The sequence below is a fragment of the Neoarius graeffei genome, chromosome 24 (assembly GCF_027579695.1).
Source record: "Neoarius graeffei isolate fNeoGra1 chromosome 24, fNeoGra1.pri, whole genome shotgun sequence".
NCBI lineage: Eukaryota > Metazoa > Chordata > Actinopteri > Siluriformes > Ariidae > Neoarius > Neoarius graeffei.
This window is the reverse complement of record NC_083592.1, coordinates 13317775-13334400: the sequence shown is the minus strand read 5'-3', so window position 1 is coordinate 13334400 and position 16626 is coordinate 13317775.

The following is a 16626-nucleotide window of genomic DNA, read 5'->3' as shown; positions in this document are numbered from 1 at the left end:
ACACACACACACACACCCCAGTTATTCCACGAAATCGAGTCATACATGGCTTATAGTCAACTCGGTGCTACAAGCCTCGTCGGCTACGAGCCATGTACGACGAGATTGTGAATAGAATAAAAGTTATTCCACTCATTCACTGGATTTTGAGAAACAGAGCATTTTTATTTTATTTTTTCAAATTCGATAAATAAAAAGACCTTTATACAAAACGTCCAATAAAATAATTTCCTCTTAGACTGTAAACAAACCGGTGAAATGACAGGAGCAATTTGTGAAAAATGTTATAATTCTTGAAAAATAAAAAGATGTGTTCTTACCATGAAATATTTTCATTCCATATTTTGCATTTTTTTTTTTAAATTATATATTTGGGGGTTTTGTTTTCAAGTAGAGTTTTTATTTCATCCTCAGTTGGTTCAGCAACATGCTCCGCCATTTTGTTTTTCTCTACTCACGGTACCGTATATGAGCTGATATCCTAGTAATAGAGTAGCCAATCAGAGCGCACGATTGCTCATATCCAGTGAATATTAATGTATGTGTTTATTTATGTAAAGTCAAAGACTACTTCATGTACAGAATGTAAGAATAAGTGTTTTAAAATGTGAGCTGTACTGCCGGCAGCTCCGTTTCTATAAAATAGCCAGTTTAAAAAATGCTTAAATGAGGTCACTTCCTGTAGCAGCCTGTTGTCGCAAAAGTTGGGCTCAACACATTCATGCATATCACTTTTCCTCACTACTTGATGTGGGTATAAAAACACAAGACAGAATTTAAAGACCACCGAGATACGGGGAAGTTACTGCTTTGAACTGTAATTGGATTACTTTACTCGTTACTAGTTTTAAAAAGTAACTTCACTACTCGTTACTTTACTTTGTTTTTTCCACTCATCCAAATTCCCTATGCAGAAATACACGCGCAAACAAGATAGCCTAGCCTTTCATTTAACTTTATTTTTAAAACAATTACCTTGTGCAAAGTATGAACATGGTTCAAGGCATAACCTGGCTTCATTAGAATTAGATAGTTAAGTGTGTAAAATGATACAAAAATAAAAATGACAACAAATGTAGTCTTTACCACTGCTCAAAGTGAAAGGTTCTATAAAAGAAGGCATTTGAAACTATGCCAGCCATTTGAAAACATGACTGCATGAATCATGCCCTGGACTTACAAACAACTGCCTCAAAATAAAATCCACAAAATAAAACTAAATGGAGGCTATACAAGGGCAATCAGGTGAGTCAACAGCAACACATTTACAGTCAACGCGGTGAAGTTAATGAAGAAACAGGAAACGTACTCTGCATGTTAACATATTCAATGAACAGGCCATGTAGAACATAAATTTACCACACAATTCATTTCTGGTTCTCTCTGGTGAAACAGTGGTTGTATCTCATTAGTAAAATGCTCTCAAATTTCCTGTCAGAGAGTCTGTTCCTCCTTGGGGTCAGAACAATGCCACCCTGACTGAAAAGCCTCTCAACCGGTGCGCTTGATCGTGTTGGAGTGTTGTATTGCCGTGAGATATCTTTGATCCTGGGGAACGGTCTAAGAACCTCCATGTCAGTTTTAGGTGATTTCAGGTATTCCATGACTTCCGTATCTGCAGTGTAAGAGGTCTGCTCCTCCTCCTCAAATGCAAAAAAGTCATTCTGACTGGAGGGGCCAGGAGGGGCCTCTGCTGATCTCACCTGCTCCTCCTCAGGAATCCGAGCCCGACACTCTGAAATGAGCAGTCTCCTAGCAGCATCCCTCCTTGTCTCATCTTTGAGCCAGCGGCCCTTGAATCTGGGCAATGTGACAGCAGCAGTGAGGGCATCCTTGCTGTCTAAGGCCCTGTCCACACGGCAACGGATTCAGGTGAATCCGATAAAATTGTTTATCATTTCGGCCTGGCGTCCACACGGCACCAGCGTTTTGGGTGCCCCAAAACGAAATCTTTTGAGAACGGGTTCCAGAGTGGAAAGATCTGGCAACGGCGCCGTTGCAAAGTCGTCTGGATGAGTAGAACGGATTTGTTTACGATGACGTCACAACCACATGTGCGTCACGCCGGGTAGAAGTGTAACGAACTCGATGCGAGTTGTCAACAAATCCTATAACCCGGTTCATGAAATACGCTTACAAAATATTTTCACTGTGAATATTTATTGTGGGCGGCACGGTGGTGTAGTGGTTAGCGCTGTCGCCTCACAGCAAGAAGGTCCTGGGTTCGAGCCCCGGGGCCGGCGAGGGCCTTTCTGTGTGGAGTTTGCATGTTCTCCCCGTGTCCGCGTGGGTTTCCTCCGGGTGCTCCGGTTTCCCCCACAGTCCAAAGACATGCAGGTTAGGTTAACTGGTGACTCTAAATTGACCGTAGGTGTGAATGTGAGTGTGAATGGTTGTCTGTGTCTATGTGTCAGCCCTGTGATGACCTGGCGACTTGTCCAGGGTGTACCCCGCCTTTCGCCCGTAGTCAGCTGGGATAGGCTCCAGCTTGCCTGCGACCCTGTAGAAGGATAAAGCGGCTAGAGATAATGAGATGAGATGAGATATTTATTGTGTAATGGTGCAAAGTGAGAGAGAGAGAGAATATAGTCCTTAGGGCAGAGTCAATCCCGCCAGCAAAAATAGGGAAAAAAAAAGGAGCGAGCTCACCTCTTCAGATGTTGGTTTAAGTCCTACAATACATTCCTCAAAAAGGGTGTAGAAGAACAAATTAATCCATCAACGTGTAGCATTCAATTTATTCCGGACCATTAAAGACGCCGCCTTCTGCGTAGAATCATACATCATCCTCGCCGCCATATTGGATGGGTCAAAGTGGAGAATAAAGATGCCTCATTCATGTGCTGCGTTTAACTGTACCAACAGGTTTGCCGTCCAAACGAGATCACATGGGATTACCGTTCACAGGTGAGACTGGAAAAATACTTTTCATTGTATTTGGTCATTATAACGTAATTTTACGAACAGATTTTTCTGACTTTGTGGCTAATATGAAGTCTCGCGCATAATAGTTTATGCGCATGCGTCCTTACTTCTTCTATTGTTCTGGTGTCTCTGAAGGGACCGTCTTACAGCGCCCCTAGAGGTGTGGCATGTGTATTGCATCGTTTTCAGCAAGCGTTGCGTTGCCATATGTACCTGATATTTTACTGATCCGTTGCCCATGTGGATGCGATATTTTTTTAAATAACATCTCGTTGCCGTTGTCGTGTGGATGTAGCCTAAGATGGCTGAAAACCTGTCTTTGATAATTGATATGCATAGATGCAGCATATATTTTATGCAGGCATTTTATTGCTCATTGTATTTACCTGTACAATGGCATCAGGCATGCCAGCTGTCATGCGGGACAGGCCATCCTTAAGGGCAAGCAACTTGGACATAAGTATCTCCAGTGTTGGCAGGAGAGTGCCATAAAAGCAGTTATCTTCTCCTTGTAATATGTCCAATGCCACAGCAAGTGGCTTGAGCACTGTGTAGTACTCCTTCAGGAACTGATGCTCTCGCTCAGTGATGCCTCCAGTCAAGAACAAATGGTGTTCGGCTCTGCGATTGGAATGTCTGTGATGCGAGACAAAGCATTGTAAAGGGAGTTCCATCTTGTTGTATGAGGGACAATGAGCTTTCTTGTGGTCACATCCTCAACCTCATCTGATGCCACAGTGGAGCGGCTAGTCTTGCTCCAGGGAGTTGAACACTTCCCAAGAGCACTTCTGTAAACTGCTCTGCATTCACTGTTAGTAGTGACCCATTTCTCTAAATCAGTAGTAGATATCAAATTCAATGTATGGGATGCACAGCGCAGATGAGGGGGCAGAGAAAACTGCCCATCAGAATTTGTGGAAAGCACTTGATCAATGTCTGTGAAAGTCACCCCTTCTTCATCAATGGTTTCCTCATCACTTAAGGACCCTTCAGGTTGCATCTCAAACATTCGAAAGGCCTTAAGAAAATTACTCCCGTTATCTGTGACACACTTTACAACTTTTTGAGTTAGTCCATAACTTGAATGCACTTGCTCTATTTCGCTGGCTATTACGTCGTACGTAGGTACAGTTGTGTTCAAAATAATAGCAGTGTGTTTAAAAACGTGAGTAAAGCTCAAAATCCTTATAATAGTTTTTATTTCCATGCATTGGGAACACTGCACATTATATTCTACATCAAAACATGAAGAAAAATGCATCAATATTTTAATTACTTTACAGAAAATGAAGAAAAATGAACATTGGGCTGTTCAAAAAAATAGCAGTGTCTGCATTTTTCATTACAAACTCCAAATATTTACTGTATAAACTGAAAAAATCTTAAGGATTTAGTATTCCTGTGAATCACTAAACTAATATTTAGTTGTATAACCACGGTTTCTGAGAACTTCTGGCACCTGTGAACAGGTATTCCAGCCCAGGATGATTTGACAACATTCCACAATTCCTCTGCATTTCTTGGTTTTGCCTCAGAAACAGCATTTTTGATGTCACCCCACAAGTTTTCTATCGGATTAAGGTCCGGGGATTGGGCTGGCCACTCCATAACTTTCATTTTGTTGGTCTTGAACCCTGATGCTGCTCGCTTACTGGTGTGTTTGGGGTCGTTGTCTTGTTGAAACACCCATTTCAAGGGCATTTCCTCTTCAGCATAAGGCAACATGACCTCCTCAAGTATTCTGATATATGCAAACTGATCCATGATCCCTGGTATGCGATAAATGGGCCCAACACCACAGTAAGAGAAACATCCCCATATCATGATGCTTGCACCACCATGCTTCACTGTCTTCAGAGTGGACTGTGGCTTGAATTCAGTGTTTGGGGGTCGTCTGAAAAACTGTCTGCGGCCCTTGGACCCAAAAAGAACAATTTTACTTTCATCAGTCCACAAAATGTTTTTCCATTTCTCTTTAGGCCAGTCGACGTGTTCTTTGGCAAATTGTATCCTCTTCAGCACGTCTTTTTTTAAACAGTGGAACTTTGCGGGGGCTTCTTGCCGATAGATTAGCTTCACACAGGCGTCTTCTAATTGTCACAGTACTCACAGGTAACTTCAGACCGTCTTTGATCACCCTGGAGCTGATCATTGGCTGAGCCTTTGCCATTCTGGCTATTCTTCGATCCATTCGAATGGTAGTCTTCTGTTTTCTTCCACGTCTCTCTGGCTTTGCTGTCCATTTTAAAGCACTGGAGATCATTTTAGCCGAGCAGCCCATCATTTTCTGCACTTCTTTACAGTATACGTTTTACCTCTCCAATCAACGCTTTAATCAAAGCACGCTGTTCTTCTGAACAATGTCTGGAACGACCCATGTTTCTCAGGTTTTCAGAGAGAAATGGATGTACAACATGTGCCGGCTTCATCCTTAAATTAGGGCCACCTGACTGACATCTGTTTTTTCACAGAATGAATGATCTCACTAATTAAACTCCACACTGCTATTATTTTGAACACGTCCCTTTCACTTAATTATTCGATTACACAGACTCAGGAGCATGCATATCATGAATGTTGGGTCTGTTGGTTTTCTATGACTCTACTACACCTACTGGTAAATGATTTGCCATGTAGTAATATAATTTCCACCAAAAACAGTGACTGATCTGGTTAGTCGTGTTGGACTGCTATTATTTTGAACACAAGTGTATGTCGCCCTCTGACCCTTTTGCAGGCAATGGCAGCCTTCTCACACAAAGTTCTCATCAATCCAGTGAGCAGTCATTCCGAGATAACTTTTATTGTTAGCAGTCCACATATCTGCCGTTGTGGAAATATATTCCATGGTCTCAAATGTCTTTTTAAGATCCGATTCTGTTACAGCATAACATCCGCTCAAGTAACTCGACAATGTTTTTCTGTCTGATATGGGCGCTCGCGTTGTTGGTATTTTGTTTAATATTTTCCTGAAACGGGGCGATTCTACTGTAGACAAGGGAACCATGTCCTCCACGACATAGGCTGCTACTAGCTTATTTATTTCTGTCTGCGGTGTTACCTGCCGTACTCCTCCTCCTGTAAGTTTCGCCTGTTTTGGTGCTGGGGCAGTCTCCTCATCACCGCATCTGAGGCCATGGGGATCTTTCGCCATGAGCTTTGTATGACTGTGCTGTCTAGCCAAGTGCTTTGACAAGTTGCTCATTGAAAGCACTGCAGTGGAAAGCTGTTTATCTCCAGGACATAGCTTGCACTTTACCGAAATGTTTTTGCCTTTACATGCAACTAACTGAAAATAATGCGAATATTTCCAGTTGATGAATGCTCCCCCACGTCCATGACTTCACTCTCTTCCATCTCACTGTAATCGATTTCCACAGCAACTAGTTTAGGCACGCATGCGCCGTTAACTAAAACAGCGCGGTTTTAACGTGAATTCATGTAGCTCACTGGTTTACATAAATTAATTCGTTAACCTACTGTACATTTCACTGCACAAAATCGTGGGTAACGCTGTAACGAACGTTACTACAGTCTAGTAACTGTAACGATGTTACTGAAATTTGAACTGTAATACGTTACGCTATTAAGTTCCTCACAACAGTAATGAAATTACAGTAACGCGTTACTTTGTAATGCATTACCCCCAACACTGGCAGTGATTAATATGTACCACTTTTTAAAAATCAATTTTAAACCTCTGCATGGCTTTCACACATCTACAGTTCTGTGCAAAAGTCTTAGGCACATGTAAAGAAATGCTGTAGAGCAAAAATGGCTTAAAAATAATGAAATTAAATGTTTAAACATTAAAAAAAAATACTATAAACAGCACGAAGACATAATAAATGAAATAAAGTCAACATTTGGTGTGAGATAACACTTTGTTTAAAAAAAAAAAAGGTCTCTGGTACAGCGAGTGCAGTTTTATGTGGAAATGAGCTGTAGGTGTTACTGAGCATCTTGCAGAACCAGCCACAGTTCTTCTGAACACCGTCACACTTGCTTCTTCGTTTTGCACCAAAACCCAGCAGCCTTTATGTTTTCTTTTATAATCTGAAAAGTGCTCTCTTATGGAATATGCGGCTCAGATACAAACTTATTTTTTTTCCTGTAACATTTAATTTTGTGCTGGAAAACGAACGTTTGGACTCTAAAATGTTTTTGTACTGACTCGAAGTCATAAAATAGACTAATAATAATTAAATAATAAAATTGGACCGTGTAGAAGTCCTAAAATAGAAATCAAAGTTTGTATGATGAAAAAAAAAAAAACAGGGGGCCTAAGACTTTTGCACAGTACTGTATTTCATATAAATTATTGACCGATAGCATACTGCAGCCTTATTCAGCGTTAGCTTATATGGTTTGACTCGGACCTTGTTTGATGCGGGGAAAACTATCGTTATGCCTGTTTCGCTGCTCCAGAGTTACTTCAATTTACTGTTCAATTTATAGACAGTTTAAAAAAAAAAGGAAAAAACAACCCACTTGGGTGTGTGCGGTTATAGAATAGAGCCACCACATAGTTGATTATTTTCCAGTAACATGCCATGAAGTGCTTTATTCCTCTTATACCACATACGTTAACAATTACTTTTTACTGATGAATACACAAGTCCTACTCTTTGTGTTTGGAAAGATCCAAATATCTTAACTTTCCAAGGCCTCTTCCTGTTAGTGGTCATGACTGATGACAGCTGGTAGCTTCTCTGCACCAACATCAAAAAGGGTTTTTGACAGGTTACTTAAGGTGGAGTCACTTTGCCAAGATCTGGAAGAAAGCCCAACCCGTCACCCTCAGCTGAAAGGAACAGGCCTACCATGAACTGGAAGCTGCTGGAACACCTGCGTCACTGTCTACATTCAAGTGAGCTTTACTCACCATGGGCTGAGAGGCTGCTCTCCAAAATCCACACTTTCAATCTCAACTAAAGTCTGCAGCTGACAAAGGAAAGTTTCATCGTCAGACGAGAGAAAGATCGAGTTGCTTGGCCACAATGACCAGTATAACTTCAGTATAACCTCAATCCATCAGAAACTTGGACACAACTGGGTGTTCCAACACGACAATGACCCTAAACACACATCAAAGCTGGTTGTGGAATGGATCAAGCAGGCCAACATTAAATTCAACAACAACTGATCAAAACCCTATTGAGAATATGTTGTACAATCATTCTGAAACAGAAAAAACACAACACAACAGTTCAAAGAAAATCACCAAAAGCCCAGTAATGCCATGAGTCATGTCCATGATGAGTGGATGTAAAATTCTGACCACAACAGGACTGGGGTGTTGTTTGCTGTAGCAGATGATAAATGGTGCCACATGGCAAATTCTATGTCAAAAATTTCACTATAAATGTCACACTTCAGACAGCCAAATTATCCTTTATAAATAGTAAAAGGTTTTGTTGATTACATGGAAAAAATTATTACAACTAAATGCGGTTTCCTTCGCCCATGTTGAATACTTCCACATTTCAAAAAATGGCTTGGATGGAACCTTGGCCAATGTCACTAAATGTTTATAATCTTCAGAAGAGTGGCTGTGACGCTTGCTGTGGCATTTCATACTGGGTTAATATACAAACGGGACACATCTGCTCATTTGTGTTAAGGGCATGAATATGCCAAAGGTGTGTTATGTTTAATTATCTATCGGTGCACACCGATGGTGTCAGCTGGAAGGAATATTCCACTGTAATGCAGGATCACCACTGGGGGGCAGAGTGGCGTCTCTCTCAAAGGAATGGTCTTTCCTCATCCTGTCACTTACCAGCTCTCTCCCTTTCCCAGTCGCACATGACACAACAGGTCTTCAATTCTGACCAAATTATCCTTCTGTATAACCTGCCAGGCGTGAGTCGACTGCTGAGCGACTTATTAATTTGATTTATTAAATCCTGAATGAATGCCGACAGGCGGTCCGCTGCAGCTCCATCAGGCCTCGTTGCTTACATTTTGCCTGGTGATGGCGTCTTGCTTCGGCAGCTGCATGCCCTCACGTGTGGACTAAATCTGATATCCTCCGTAGTGCCCAAGAAAGGCGGTGGGACAGGGTTAGGGTTATTGTGGATGGATTCAGTTTCTCGATAACATAACGAGGCTGGTGAGGGAACAACAGTTTATAGCTGCTGTAATGAGTGATATCAGGAACCAACTGGTTTCACACATGTTCCACAACATTAAATGTAAATATAAATGGATTAAAAGATACGTTGCGTTACACTTTAATAAATACAGAATTGTAACCGTTGGGAAGTTGCTGGCGTAAAAGGGGAATAAAATACTTTGCTGTTATTGGGGTGGTAACCGTAAATCTGCTTCATGTTGACTGGCAGCCCTGTGATGACCTGGCGACTTGTCCAGGGTGTACCCCGCCTTTCGCCCGTAGTCAGCTGGGATAGGCTCCAGCTTGCCTGCGACCCTGTAGAACAGGATAAAGCGGCTAGAGATAATGAGATGAGATGAGATGTTGACTGGCATCACACCACTTCGTCCTTGATTATTTTCCTACAACTGTACACCCCCAAGTGTTTTATTCCTTAGGAAGATTTAGATTTGTTTTTTTTTTATTTTACGACAGTGAACGTAACTACTAGATTGAAATAATCTTTAATATTAAAGGTAGACTGCCTTTCAGATTTTTCAAGTGTAGGTCATAAAAAGAATTTTCCCCGACATTTTTGTTTAGTGGACTGAAAGCTACTGAATTCAAATCACAGAATTCCAATTTTATTCGTTTTTTTTTTTTAAAATAGAACAGTTAATGGATTTAGGGCCATGTGGCCCTAAACTCTGCTATTTTTTTCCTGCTTCACCATATGGCCCAATTCAAGATACTACGTCATGCATCACGTGTTGGGCTTTCCCTGTTCACGCAAGGCATTGTGGGATACAAATTTGAAACAGGAGAGAAAAATGGAGGACGATTGTGCGCGAATGAAACGTGAAAGACCGACTACAGTAACGGAAAGAAAGTGAGAAGAAAAGACGTTTTGTTATATACGAAGGAAAGGAAACACAGGACCAAACTAATAAATAGGCGGTCAGCGAGCACCTCGGTGTGATCAGCTGTTCGTTTAGGGACAGGATGATGGAACTGTCAGTGCACGCTCAAAGGTAAACCTGTAGATGGGAGTAATGCAAGACTGTGGATGCCAGCTGCTGTAAAACCCAAAAGAAGGTGGTGGTAAACCTGTGCATGCGCACACGGACTTCCTCTGTCTGCTTGACTGTGCGACGCGAGCGATTTCATGCACATTATTTGCTCGGGAATCCCCTCAATCAGTGTTGTGCATGAACGCGTTCAAAAGAACGCGTTCACTGAACACGCTCGTTTTTCCATGAACTTTGAACTGAACGCAACAACTTTGTAATGAAAGAACTTGAACGTGAATTCGTTCAAATTATGTGACATGAACGACCAACATGAAGATGAACGAAACATGAAACCTGATGAATCGAGTGGCACGTCTACTTGCAAGATATTTTACGTTCTACTACTTCACTGTCAGTCTGATGTTGTTGTCACTCACTGCCCTGAGGTGCCGCGTGTGTGCAATGCATCATGGATAATGTAGTGTGAAGCCGGAGATAGTGGATGGCTCTATGATTTGGCTCCATACTACGTTACCCATGATGCAGCAGAGCAGAGTAGGCGTAACCCAGCGTTCCCTAGCTACAGGCAGCAGACAGCGCGCACACCACAGCCGGCGCACACTCACAGCAACATGGCCAGTGAAAGTTCAAGTAGCGGCACGGAGAACACGGATGAGTACAATGCCAAATAATTTTAGAAATTTGATTGTTGTGTGCATACACAGATGTGTACTGAAGAATGAGGCTATCTGAAGTTTTCCTGTTTTGTATTTTGAGAAATAAAAAGCCCTTGAGCATGCATCCCTCTGTCTGATCAATATGGTTGATATGGTCAATGCTGTTGATATGGATCTTAAAATAGCACTCCTTCAGTGTATATACATATTGGCAGTCATCTTTTTAGAAACACACACATTTATGAGGAAGTCTAGTTGTCGTTTATTAGAAGTTACTGTTAGTTGAAACTGAAAGCATTTGTTTGAAGTCACGTGTAACGTTTTGGTAGCAGTGGTTGAGTCAGTGAAGAAATCAAAATATTTTGTCCTTTTTTCCATACATAGTATGTACAATAACTTCCATTTTGTGTGATAGAATATAATATCTATAATATGTGAGTAGTTTTGAGCTAGAATGTAGCATATGATTTTAGTCTTTATTTTCATATCCCACCTAAAAGTAAAATGAACTGAACTTTGAACCAGTTCAGAATTAAAACTGTGAACTATGAACGTGAACAGTTCACTTTTAACATGTTTGAACTGAACTTGAACTAGTTCAAAAAAAGTGTGAACTTGCACAACACTGCCCTCAATCCCCTTAAATAACTTCCCAGCCACAGAACGGCCTGATATTTTGTGAGATATTACAGAAATAAACATATCACACAATGACCACGTTTCAGAGGGAACTAAATTTCACCGATTTTATGAAATCGAAAGGCCGTCTAGCTTTAATAGTATTGTACATGTTTAATATCTTAGAGTTTGGCTTGAATCATAAACTCTTACGAGCACCATTATCAATCACCATGACGCATACTGGCAAAATATTCCCTGGTTCCAAGATCTTCCTTAAGCTTTTCTTTCAGGATTTCAGTTGCAAAAAAACAAAGCAGTGGAGACCTCATGACTGGCATTAATAATATGTTTCACCAACGAGGTGCATTGTGGGTAATACCACTACCAAGCATCTGGCATAAGTGCAGATGAGGTGTTGCGTCTTAGTGTTGTTGTGGAAATAGGACACTTGTGACAGATGCAGAAACATACATCAAGTGCCAAAGTGTTCAAACGCACATTAATAAAAGTACTAAAAAATTCAATCAGGCTTTACTTTTGTCTAAATGTAGCTTCTGACACAACCGGCCTCCTGTGGGTTACAGATAAACCTGGTCTTTTGTTGAAACTACACGAAAATACATTTGTAAAGCTTTAAAGAAAAAGCTTTTTTTTTTTACTTTTCCTACAAATCACATTAACAGGTCTGATCAAACAGAACGAGCTTTTCATTTCCCAGCACACTTTTCTTGACTGTAATTAAGGCTGAACACAAAGCTCTACAGGAACCTATATTAAAGCAAAGGCACACTGTGTCTTTCAGGGATTATGGCCAAATTAACTTTGTCAGGCAAAAGGCTTTAAGTCGTGCCAAACTTGATTAGCACTGCCGTGTCCTAAACCACATACTACTCTACTAAATAGTGTAGTCATGTAGTATGCTATTGTAAATAGACAGGCAATTATTATTATTATTATTATTATTATTATTTATTTGTACATGGTTACATCTGGAACTGCATACAACCATCTCATTATCTGTAGCCGCTTTATCCTGTTCTACAGGGTCGCAGGCAAGCTGGAGCCTATCCCAGCTGACTACGGGCGAAAGGCGGGGTACACCCTGGACAAGTCGCCAGGTCATCACAGGGCTGACACATAGACACAGACAACCATTCACACTCACATTCACACCTACGGTCAATTTAGAGTCACCAGTTAACCTAACCTGCATGTCTTTGGACTGTGGGGGAAACCGGAGCACCCGGAGGAAACCCACGTGGACACGGGGAGAACATGCAAACTCCGCACAGAAAGGCCCTCGCCGGCCCCGGGGCTCGAACCCGGACCTTCTTGCTGTGAGGCGACAGCGCTAACCACTACACCACCGTGCCGCCGCATACAACCATAATAAATCTATAAATAATATATTAGTTTAGGCGGCACGGTGGTGTAGTGGTTAGCGCTGTCGCCTCACAGCAAGAAGGTCCAGGTTCGAGCCCCGTGGCTGGCGAGGGCCTTTCTGTGTGGAGTTTGCATGTTCTCCCCGTGTCCGCGTGGGTTTCCTCCGGGTGCTCCGGTTTCCCCCACAGTCCAAAGACATGCAGGTTAGGTTAACTGGTGACTCTAAATTGAGCGTAGGTGTGAATGTGAGTGTGAATGGTTGTCTGTGTCTATGTGTCAGCCCTGTGATGACCTGGCGACTTGTCCAGGGTGTACCCCGCCTTTCGCCCGTAGTCAGCTGGGATAGGCTCCAGCTTGCCTGCGACCCTGTAGAACAGGACAAAGCGGCTAGAGATAATGAGATGAGATAATGAAACAGAAGAGCGAGAGACAATTTTTAAAATTAAACCAATATGAGATGGCAAGCACTGAACGCAACATCTAATAGGACTCTGGTATATTGCTGCATGAATAGGCCCAATTGTAATTATCACATGCAAATGTGTTATTTTTACTATTCAGAAGCTTATAAAATAGAACTTGGTCCAGCACATTACTAGCTCATCTGACCATAAGGCCGATGAGGTATCGTCATGGCGTAGCGACCGTTGTCCGTCCATGAGCCAGTTTAATCATATTCTCCATGGATGTCCATTCTGATTGTTTTGTTTGAGAGAATTCATCACTCCGCACGAAACCTGGTCATCGTTTTGTCAAATTTTTTGCTAATGAGTTAGTAATTAGGCCAAATGAGTGAATTTTCCAGGCATCTCACTAGAATTGCATCTCCTTTCTCATCCTACCGTAAAATACCAAATAATAGCCGAGTTCCAATTAACCGCCGAGTTCCCTTTAACGGCCGGGTGTACGCGTGTGTTGTGACAAATAAAGGCCGGTTCCGAATACTCGCCGGGGTCTAAAAAAAAAAAAAAAAGCGTCCGAACGTTCTACCTAGAATCTTGAGGCCCAGCACTTTTCTGGTTTTCTGGTGTTTAAACGATTTTGCATTGCATAGTTTTCTACCGAAACAATATGAATGAATGAATGAATGAATGCAAAATGAAATTATTTCTATAATACTGTTTACAACATTTTGTTACGCAGGGGTGATAGCGTTCCGGCGCGCTGCGCCGGATTTCCGGCGCGCCGTGGCTGGGGAAAAAAAAAAATCTAGTTCGCCCATTGTCCTGTGTCATTCTGAGATGCGCAGATAGACAGTAAAGGGAATTCGGAATTCCCTTTACTGTCTATCTGCGCATCTCAGAATGACACGTAACTTACACGTAACTTACGTGATAATAAACATGCCATTTCAATGTTATAATCTTGGTCTACCGTAATATTTCTTGAGGAATGCAACTCCGTAACTTTTGACAGATGTCTTAGCCAATTACGTTTGACATGGGTGTGTGGGATATCACTTACGTCATCGAATGAGGAATACCCCTTTGGGTATACCCAACGAAAGCCAGCGTGTGTGGTGACATTGAGGACTGCGGGTTTCCAAGGTTGGACTGCTGCTTCTGTTAAACGACCTAAATTGCCGAATGCATGCGTCAAAGCACACACTGAGTTTTATTAAAGACCTTATACCATTTCACTTGCCCTTACCCATTCGGATCTGGAAGACGCTTTACAAAAAAGGTGAGAGCGTTCTAACATGCATTTCAGTCTGCTCGCGGCCAATCTAATCCAAGGGGCCTTTTCAACAAGTAATCTGTCGTGCAAGTTGGGCAGAAGCACGCGTCAGGCAGGCAACATGTAGGCCTACAAGTCAGTAACCTATTCAACTAACTTTCATCCGAACTTTAAGTTTTCTACGGGGTCGAGCCACCGTACCAACTCACTCGGGGAATAGGCTCATATCGGCCAAATAGGGAGACGACTTGGAGAGAAACGTGAGAATGCAAGATGACAGTATGTAGCCACTGCAGGTCACTTATTTTTCAGCATAAGAAAAAACCCTTTGGTTTGACACTTCGCACCCTAATTATGTTGCTTCAACGTCGCGCCCTCCATGCAATTTCAGATTGACAGACATCGCGAAGCGCAAAGGGTGGAGGCTGCATGGGTGAGGGTGATAGCAAGTGACCATAACTTTGCAGAGTAATTAAATCACAGTGCTGCGCACAGACAATGGTGTGGTTTCTTGATTATTTTGTAAAGCATGCACTTAACTAGTCATTAACAGGAAAAGGTGTGTGATTTATCCTTTATCCACCCCGACTGTGCCATGCGAAGATGCATTCTGCGTCTTCAAAATTCCCCGAAGTCGGCACCGTGCTATCTGTAATCTAACTCTAAACAAACTGTAAGTTATACTGGTTAAAAGTAGGCCTATCTGAGAATGATTTTTTCCCCGTTTTGAGGTAGATTTGGGGGAAGGTATTTGTGAAGAAGGAATTAATCGCCTGTTCCAAATAGCCGCCTAGTCTCTAATACGCGCCGGGTCTCTTACGTGATTGAGACAAATAATAGCCCGGGCTATTATTTGGTATTTTACGGTATTTCAGTTCTGATCGATGTTTTGGGTCGATCTTCCCTTGAGGAACAAAACTTAGTCGTTTGTTTGTTGATTTTCCTGTTGTAAACAATTTGTTTACATTTTCAGTTAAATCATATCTCCATCTACACTCAATGGATTTAGTTCTGTTTTCATGTTCGTTGTTTTATCAGCGTTGTAGTCGAGTCACTCGAGTCCGAGTCCAGTCCAACTCATTAAAAAAAAATTTGAGTCGAGTCCGAGAACGAGACTCCAACCGCACCATTTGACGGTGGCTGTTTTCACGCCATTGACATTAGTTTGTTCCTGAACATGACGTATGAACAGGTGAATGTGCTTCTCTTTATCAGGGAGTGTGAAGTATTCTGTCAGAGATGGTTGGGAGACGGATGCAAGTGCAGACGGTGTGTTTATTAATACAAGTGAAGACGGTAAACAATCCAGAACGGCAGGCAAAATCGTAAAACAGGCAATAGATCGAGTGAGGCACAAACAGGCTATTGTAGACTCAGCAGAATCAGAGACGAGAAACAGGAAATCAGGGATCAGGAAACCAAACAAGGAAATAAGGCTCGGTGTCAGCAACGCAACTCAATACTTCACAAAGTACGTGTGTTTTCACAGTTTTTACACAGGCGTGCTGTTTGCGCCTTAATCCTGTGCAGGTGCGAGTTGTTTACAGTGTGCGTGCTGTCCAGAGCGCATCCCGAGAGTCTATCTGATGCACGTGCCAAGGCGTGCAGGTGTGACACTCTTGCATGAAATTAGTACAAAAATTAATGTAGATGAAAATATCTTATACCAAATTATGGCATGTTACAAAAAAAAAAGAAAGAAAAAAATCAGAATCCCTGTCTCCAATTTATGAGTCCGAATGCAGTTAATGCACGAGTCCAAGTCATCAGTGCTCAAGTCCAAGTCGAGTCACGAGTCCTTAAAATTAGGGCACGAGTCGGAATCCTGGACTCGAGTACTACAAAAGCCTGTTTTTTCATCTACAAAACTGCAGGACCTCAATTTCAAAACCAACTTACGCTGGTTTAAAATACACCTCTGTCTTGCAAAGAATATTTTGATCATCATCATCATCATATAATTACAAGCATGCATACTGACTTGCTCGCCATAATTTCTTTGCCCTCTCAACTCTGAATGGAAATGCAAATACAGTGGTCCCTCTCTTATGCGACCACCCCAGCACCAAAGAAAAGTGGTCACATAAGAAGGGTGGGCTCTCGTCAGAGGGACATTTAACATAATAAAGTACAATCTTTCAATGGCGTTACCGCCAAGCTCAGGTGCCTGGATAAGAGGGGCCACTGTATCACACTAGAATTATTTATGTAAATGGTCTGAAGTGGGGCTCAAACC